The sequence below is a fragment of the Gouania willdenowi genome, chromosome 11, assembly GCF_900634775.1.
Source record: "Gouania willdenowi chromosome 11, fGouWil2.1, whole genome shotgun sequence".
Lineage (NCBI taxonomy): Eukaryota > Metazoa > Chordata > Actinopteri > Blenniiformes > Gobiesocidae > Gouania > Gouania willdenowi.
Genome location: NC_041054.1, coordinates 22,985,251 through 22,994,155, shown reverse-complemented (window position 1 = coordinate 22,994,155; position 8,905 = coordinate 22,985,251). Strand labels below are relative to the sequence as shown.

The following is an 8,905-nucleotide window of genomic DNA, read 5'->3' as shown; positions in this document are numbered from 1 at the left end:
ATTACTTCTCATTATATTATTCCAATTCAAAAATAATATTTGAGATAAAATCTGAATAATAAATAGAAAACAAAACATTTGTTTTTTTAAAATAACACATTTAATGGTGAATTGTCAATTAGCATACACAAGCAGTAACTGAACTACATGTACATATTCACAGGAGTGATTATTGTAAACAAGATTTAATTTTGATTGATTCATATTAAATATATACAGTATGTCCTATAATACATTTATTATATACACATCACTAAATATCAAATCACTATCAGATTCACATGAAACACTATCCTCAGTGGATCTCACATTGTCACAATGAACACATTTATATAAGTCAGTGCAGGTCAACCTAGTGACATGAGCACCTTCCACACGTACAAGTGCCAGACTTACACCTACAGTGAAGTGACCCCAAAATCTGTTGAGGAGCTAGATCTTTAGTCATCCATGATATGATGAGATCATCATTCTTGACAATCCATCCAAAGTCATCTGGACTGGGAGCATTTATAAAAGGATTGGTAGTTAGCACGCTTGAAGTGCTTTGTAAGTGCATCTTTTGTTGGAGGTAATGCCTGGTTGCTGGTTCATCCAGGAGGGCAACATGTTGACTAGCAATAGCTAGCTCCGTAGTGTCCGACGTTTTGAGCCATTCTTTCGCACACTGCTTGATTTTTTCCCATCAGGCTTTGGTGAAGGGCTGTGGACCTTCCCCACCATATTTTCCCACATGAAGAAAGCATTTTACGGGTGTTAATCGGGCTTGATCGCCGCTATCAGATGAAGATGTGCAGCTTACGCTCTCCTCCATGTTTACATGTGTGTAGTGATATTGGCTTGATTTTGGCTGTGATCTACTAACATTCTCGATGATGATTGGTTGAAAATCGAGCTCAAAACGGTTGTATTTGTCTCAATGCGCAGTCAATATAGTGTGCCAATAAATTACACTTTTCTCATTAACTGCAGGATAATGCGTGAAGAACTTTTTGCTTTAATACCTTTTATTAACGTTGAACATATTGAGCAAAAGAAAAAATAGTGCCTCTTTGGTGGAACAAAACTGAACGATGCAGCTCACGTACAGCAGCCAATGGTTCTAATTGAACAGGGGGCGAACATGATGTGTTCACGTCTATTGGGAAAAAACACACAACATACATTTTCTTTTGGCTACAACATAGAAGACTATATAATAAGAACTGTTTTCACTTTCATTTTGGTTGTAGTAACAGCTCGACAATAACACATGGTTTCACTTTGGTCGGCTGAGCAGGAGAAGGAGATAGAGCAGCGGAGGAGGGAAACAGACGTTGGTGATTTGGCCAATCAAAGCCAGCGGTTAATGCAACAGTTGTTCTACCTCCACTATACAGGACAGTGAGTGAAAATTGAACTTCATAATGGTCTGCGCATTAGTGAAGCTCTGGTGCTTCATGCCCTGATAAAGCCTGTTCTGATTGTCTGTGTAAAAATGTGTCCGTGTGAATATTTGCATGTTTATGCCTCCGTCCATCCACTCTTTTCATTATATCCATGTCTTCTAAGGTTCTTATTAAATAAATAGTCTCGGCTGTAGTCCGGGCGGCCATCTTGGATTATGTTGTCACCAGTGCGTCATCGCGACAAATCGAACATGCGCAGAACAACCGGAATTAACTTAAAGCGGTATTAAGTGTTTACAAGATCAAGGAATTGTTTAATTTGGAATTAAAATTGGAATAAATCAATCAATCAATCAATCAATCTTTATTTGTATAGCGCCAAATCATAACCAATGGTATCTCAAGGCACTTTACAGTAGAGCAGTCTTAAGGACGGACTCTTCATTTTATGGATACACACATATGCATATATACGTATATACACATACATATGTATCCCACACCCAACATGAATTCATCATGGCGGCAAGGAAAACCTTCTGTTAAGCAGCAGGAACCTTGTGTGGATCCCATTCCTATGATGAACAGCCATCCACGTTATGCCAGCCACCTTCAGATTTAAGTTTGATTCGGAAATTACATTTGCATTAGGAATTAAGTGTTTACAAGGCCAGTTTAAAGAAGATTTAACTTTTATTCTGAATTAAAGGGGAATTGAATATGGCCAATGTGACGTGATACATGCAATGCATCACCATGTGTGAATAGAGAATTACAATGATGTGTGACAGCAGTGTTGTTGGTGTGATGCATGTTCTGCAGAAGCAGAGTGTAGGCAGGCCCAAGTGGATGTGCTGTTTGTCATAATTAGGGTGGACCACATTATTACCACAGTGCACTACCCAGATGTGATCAGCACTTCAGGAGCAATCATTAATAATGCTAACAAGACAAGGCCATCAGCTTCAAAGCACAATGTTGGAGAGTGAAGCACAGAGCAGAGACTTTAGTTTGGCACACAGACAAAAAACACATTTAAAGGGGCAGTATTATGAAAAATTCACATTATAATGGTTTTGCTATAGTGATATACATCCCTTTAGCCTCATTCAGAGGGCCAAAGTTTCAAAAGTTCTGTTTCCTCTCTCCCTTGCTGATCCACATTTTGTAAAAAGTCAGCTCCAAATGGGCGAGTTGGATTTTTGCCCCCTTATGAGTCATAAAAGGAAGAAAAAAAAAAAGATGACAAAAAGGAAAAACCATCGCAAAATGATAAATACAAAAACAAATCAAAACACAACATTGACAATCAAAAACCAATCATAATAAAAAAATAAAAACTAAATAATCAAAATTCACTCAAAACATAAAAGTTTTTTTAATTACTTTTGCAACAACACATCATCAGTAGAGGGTAAAACTAACCTGTCTGACGATGGTCATATGCATTTCCCGCATACGTCGAAAGAATCTGAAAAAATCAGACCCACTAAAGGACTGGGTCCTGACAGAGCAGCCAGTCAACGGATCCCTGTTGATTTCACTCTTTATGTCACCAACATACGATACATGTTTGATTACTGGTTTTACTGCACATGCTGATATTCCACAGTCGGTATGATATACAGTATGTAACGGACGTGTGTGACATTTTCAGTTTTTCTGGTCGGTGAAAATGTACACAGTGAGACAGACAGTACCCTGCCTCACAGAAAGGGGGCAATGTTCAGCACTAAGGAGTGGTGGCTCGTGCTTCAGTACTGTGGATCAGCGGTTCTCAACTGGTCTCACCCTGGGACCCACATTTTGCCACAGTCATTAAATCGTGACCCACTTTTTTTTTTTTAATTCAACCAACCAAATGTAGTTTTTCAAAAATAGCTGTTGAAAACACACATATATAATCTTTTTTTTAAAACTTAAATCTATATATTTTCATGTGCAACATGCATTTCACAGCATGCCTGTCAAAAGAAAAGTTTCTTTCAAAATAAAAAGCAAGTCCAATATGAGAGACAGACATTAAGTATTTATTTTTTTTGATCAGCTGTCCGCGACCCACCCAGTACAGGTCCGCGACCCACTTTTGGTTCCCGACCCACCAGTTGAGAATCGCTGGTGATCAGACCAGCAGTGAGCAGACATGGCCTTCTCCACTACTATTAGTTTACCCCCCAAAACACCCTTAACCCCCAAACGTTATGTAAAGATAACATCATTCATGCTAAGTAGTATATACTAGGGATGTAACGATTAATCGTAAGGCAGTTAAAAATCGATACATAGGTATGATTGACATCGATACTTTGAAAATTGAATCGCAGTACTTTTTTTAAACAGCAGAGGGCGCTATATATTTATCCCTTCTCTTGTCCAGCAGTGTACCGGCGGGCGGAATCTGCTACTACTTTCTTTCTGGCCGCCTGCTACTCTTACATGTTAATGTTACATGTTAATAAATGATTCCTTACCCCTTTAGCACCAAAAGAATATTTGTAATATTACGTGAATGTCTGCAAAAGTCACGTTTTTCTATTAGCTCTGTCTGCTAGCATAGCATCTCTTCTTCACTGCTAGATGCTAGTTTTGCATTGTTTACTATAGAACCAGAATTTAAATTAATAAGCTTCTTCTTCATTTGTATTATTCCTTTATTTATTTCATTCAAGTTTTATATTTAGTTAAATTGCATTGTTTTGAATAGTTTATCAAGGGATTCTTTTGACAATGAAAAATAAAAGGAAAATAATACAATATTTTCTATTTTTTTTTCCCAAAAGAAATAAAGGAATATTTTTCAGTCATCATTTGACTACAGTCCCATTTTGTAAAATAAATCGTGAGAGAATTGTATCGTGAACCCAGTATCGTGAATCGAATCGCATCGGGAGTTGAGTGAATCGTTACATCTCTAGTATATACTGTACATTTTATTAAAAAAAAAAAACAAACAAAGTGCACCTTATAACACAAGTTCTTGTTTTTCTTGCTATTGTATTGTTGAAACGTGGAATGGATTATATTGTACAAACATGATATTATTATATTGTATGAACAATATAATGATATTGTACAAACAATATCATTATATTATACAAAAGTGATACTTCTGTTCGTACAATATAAGTATATTGTTTGTACAATATAATATCATGTTTGTACAAAATAATTATATTGTTCGTACAATATAATTATGTTGTATGACATAATTATATTGTTCATACATTATAGTGATCCAAAATATATTTTCAGCTCTGCACTTCCGTAGTACTGCATATTTACAAGTTTGTAAATATGATTTTATTATTGTGCATAGTTCCTGTTGTGAACATATACGTACATCTGAATGAGGTAAACTTTTATTCATAATAATAATAATAATAATAATAATAATAATGAAATAAATAATTAAAAATAATCTTTTTCTAATAATAAAAACAATTAGTTTTTTTATATCATTGTGTCAAGTGTAATTACTTGTGAGTTTGACCCACACACTATCAGCTGGTTAGATCATGTTAATTAGTATGTACTATGATTTTTATTAAATAAAAAATAAATCAAAATAAATCAAAAATTTAAAAAAAAAGGTTTCCAAATGTTACCGAGCAGTAGGAACTAATCACCGGTAAGTAAACCTCAATAAAACCCTGAAAAACAATAACCAGGAATAAATATTAGCTCCTTTGTAAAGAAGCTCTAACAAATGGTACAACCTTTATTTTAACAGGAAGATCATATTAAGAAATAAAACCATGTGTTCTCGAGGATTTGGGCCGAAATTCATCCAGAATGAGCAAAACCAGACGCTCCCAAATCAAGTGTGAGAAAACACACAGAAAAAGTAAAAAAAAACATTTTGCGTTGGCCGGGAATCGAACCCGGGTCAACTGCTTGGAAGGCAGCTATGCTAACCACTATACCACCAACGCTACACGACTCTCAACCCGCAAGAAGAGCAAAAGTAGGTCAACCCCCGCACAAGGGGAAGCGTTTAACCATTCCCATTCATTCTCTATGGTCGTCTTTATCACTACGGATGTAATATATTTTTGGCCACGAGCCGCGTTTTGGGGGCGCTGTTGAGCCTTAGTGGATAGCAGTAGAAAAACAACAACTGTATAAAAAGACCCCAAAGTTAGATAAAAGAGTGAGTACCCACCTCATGCATAGTTTGTCATATTGTTGGTATTTACTCATGTTGATGTAGTTTGGTTAGTTAATGTGAATGAAAGCTAAAGCCTGCGTGTTTGCGGTGCGATCAGTGTGTTCGTAGCGCACCTGACTCATTACGCCAGTTAGAGATGCGTCATGTCGAGTTACAAACATGTTTCTTTATGCACTTATACCGTAGTGTTAGGATGGTTTATGTTTGAGCAGTAATTCGTAGTGGTTAGTGTGAATTAAGTGTTGTTACTCAGGCTGCTATTCAGTTAAGCTAATTCGGTGACAGGATGTAGTAGCATGCCTGTATGTTTCACAATAAAAGCAGCCTACTGGTTTCGGCAGGTAAGGGATTTACATAACAGTAACTTGACAAAGGACTAGTATGTTTAAGAGACCTGTGAATTCTGTGTTTTATTTGTTAGTTCATGATGTGATTGTAACCATTGAATGAATTTCTCTGTGTAAATGTACGGTTTATATTATATTGATAATGTTACTTTACATGGGTGAAGTTCATTTATGTTTGTTATTCTTCATTATTCAGATTGTATTTTATTGATATGTCTTCTGTAGAAAACCACACACACACACACACACACACACACACAAGCAAAGCAACCAGTCACAATACATGTATGTGCTGCTCCATATGAAGTAAAGAAGTTAATGGTCTGAAACCTCTATCTGCCCTTTCTTTCATCAAAATCTGGAAATGTGGCCTAAAGTGGTGTTCTGTTTAAACTGGGACAAAGAGACACTGCAGAAGTCATCTTCTCAGAAAGAAGTGCATCACTGCCCTGTGTCTGTCATTACCACAGACAGCTCAGGTAAAACAGACAAATCCCTTACCATCATTTACTGACAAACAAACACACTGAATTAATAAATCCCTATGTTTGACGCAGTATTCCATTGAGTTGGAGCAGTTCCAGTCCTGTCCTTCCAGCTGAACTCTGAAGATTCACTCCATTCCTCTTTCCATGACGTGCCAGAGAAGTACATTTACTGCCCTGCCAGAGTTTGTTCACTGTGCAGGGGGCCGGTCATGGACAAGGAGCTGACCTGGAGGGAGTTTCAGCAGTCCAGGTTTTTTGAGACTGAAAGGGACAAATGGGTTAGAGAGAAAAGGAGGACACATCACTACTGGACACGGCACTCCCTGTGTATATTTACTATTATGCTGTTACAATTTTGAGGTACTTGAATTTTACTTGAATGTTTGCATTTGATGGACGTTTAGAGCTAAAATCTCCATTTTAAAAAAGAAATACTGTGTCTTTCTGTTTCTGTTAGAAAATAATAGTGTCTGTGTTTCAGAATGAATGCTTTGCTTTTGCTCACTCAGGATCTGAGTATCTCCTTTCACCACTGCTGTGTGCTCTGATTTTTACCTGAAACATACAGTGTGGCAAAAAAGTATTTAGTTAGCCACCAATTGTGCAAGTACTCTCACTTAAAAAGATGTAATTTTCATCATGGGTATACCTCAACTACAGTGACGTGTCGTGACCACTAGGGTTGGGTAGGCACGTTGCAACTCTACGCTGCCTTTGCACGTAAATGGTTGTCATCTTGGGGACCTGACTGCGCATGCGCAAACACGTAAAAACACGTAATGGGAAGGGAGGCAGAGGAGCAACGTGCCTTTGGGAAGGGGTGTGGCCTCCCTCTGCCTTACAGCGGAGTGAAAAAAAAAAAAAGACTGTGCAGGTGTTCCAGGAAATAGCGTTGTTTAGTAATTTGGGCTATGAAATGCACAAAATGCGGACACTTTCAAACTTATCCATGCAAGATCTCACTCCGTGGGGTCAAAATGATCACAAGGTGAGCAAAAATTCCAGAACTACACGGGGGGACCTAGTGAATGACCTGCAGAGAGCTGGGACCAAAGTAACAAAGGCTACCATCAGTAACACACTACGCCGCCAGGGACTCAAATCCTGCAGTGCCAGACGTTTCCCCACTACTTACGCCAGTACATGTCCGGGCCCATCGGAAGTTTGCTAGAGAGCGTTTGAAGGATCCAGAAGAGGATTGGGTAAATGTCAGATGAAACTACAATAGAACTTTTTGGTAAAAACTCAACTCATCGTGTTTGGAGGAGAAAAAATGCTGAGTCGCATCCAAATATCACCATACCTACTGTAAAGCATGGGGGTGGTAACATCATGCTTTGGGGCTGTTTCTCTGCAAAGGGACCAGGACGACTAATCTGTGTAAAGGAGAGAATGAATGGGGCCATGTATCGTGAGATTTTGAGTGAAAACCTCCTTCCATCAGCAAGGGCATAGAAGATGAAATGTGGCTGGGTCTTTCAGCACAACAATGATCCCAAACACACCGCCCAAGCAATGAAGGAGTGGCTTTGTAAGAAGCATTTCAAGGTCCTAGAGTGGCCTAGCCAGCTCCAGATATCCACCCCATAGAAAATCTTTGGAAGGAGTTGAAAGTCTGTGTTGCCCAGCGACAGCCCCAAAACACCACTGCTCTAGAGGAGATCTGCATGGGCCAAAATACCAGCAACAGTGTGTGAAAACCTTGTGAAGACTTACAGAAAAAGTTTGACCTCTGTCATTGCCAACAAAGGGTACTACATTACAAAGTCTTAAGATGAACTTTTGTTATTGACCAAATACTTATTTTCCACCATAATTTGCAAATAAATTTGTTAAAAATCCTACAATGTGATTTTCTGGATTTTTTTTTTTTCTTTCTCATTTTGTCTCTCATAGTTGAGGTATATACCTGTGATTAAAATTACAGGCCTCTCATCTTTTTAAGTGGGAGAACTTGCACATATGGTGGCTGACTAAATACTTTTTTGCCCCACTGTACATATAGACGGTTCCAGGACTACTGTTACACAATCGGTCCATCGTCACATTTTTACTTTGAACATTTCTCAAATAAACAATGATAAACCCACAGTGTAGGACTGAGCGCCACCGCAGGTCATTCATTCCCACCGCTATGACTGTACAATAAAACTATATGAGGCATTGTACTGTCTGTTAATGTGTACAGTATATATATCTCCTTGCCCCCACCTGTTAATATATCTGTATCCTTTATTTTTTTTAGATTATTTTTCTATTTCTATTTATTTATAGCTTATATTATTGTATTTATTTTATTTTATCTTCATTGCACTATTTTTTGGGTGTCTGTGGGTTTTTCTGTGTGTTGCCTTCTGTTGTCTTTTTATTGCACTTTCTATTGAGCTGTAATGTCAGTAAATTTCCCCACTGTGGGATGAATAAAGAATCTCTACTCTAAACAATTGCTGTGCCTTTTCTGTCAAATCTGGAGTAGAATTTTATTTGAATATCATTCAATTAGAGGCAGTGGTT

At 37.8% G+C, this 8,905-nt stretch overlaps 1 long non-coding RNA gene and 1 other non-coding gene across 2 annotated transcripts; one reads left to right on the top strand and one right to left on the bottom strand.

Moving 5' to 3' along the window:
- Window positions 1–5,248: 5,248 nt before the first annotated feature.
- Window positions 5,249–5,320, bottom strand: trnag-ucc (transfer RNA glycine (anticodon UCC)). Its single transcript has one exon. It is a non-coding gene; the product is annotated as a tRNA-Gly (tRNA).
- Window positions 5,321–5,434: 114 nt separating this feature from the next.
- Window positions 5,435–6,699, top strand: LOC114472543 (uncharacterized). The gene is made up of 3 exons (XR_003675141.1): window positions 5,435–5,538; window positions 6,281–6,382; window positions 6,461–6,699. It is a non-coding gene; the product is annotated as an uncharacterized LOC114472543 (long non-coding RNA).
- The last annotated feature ends 2,206 nt before the right edge of the window (window positions 6,700–8,905 follow it).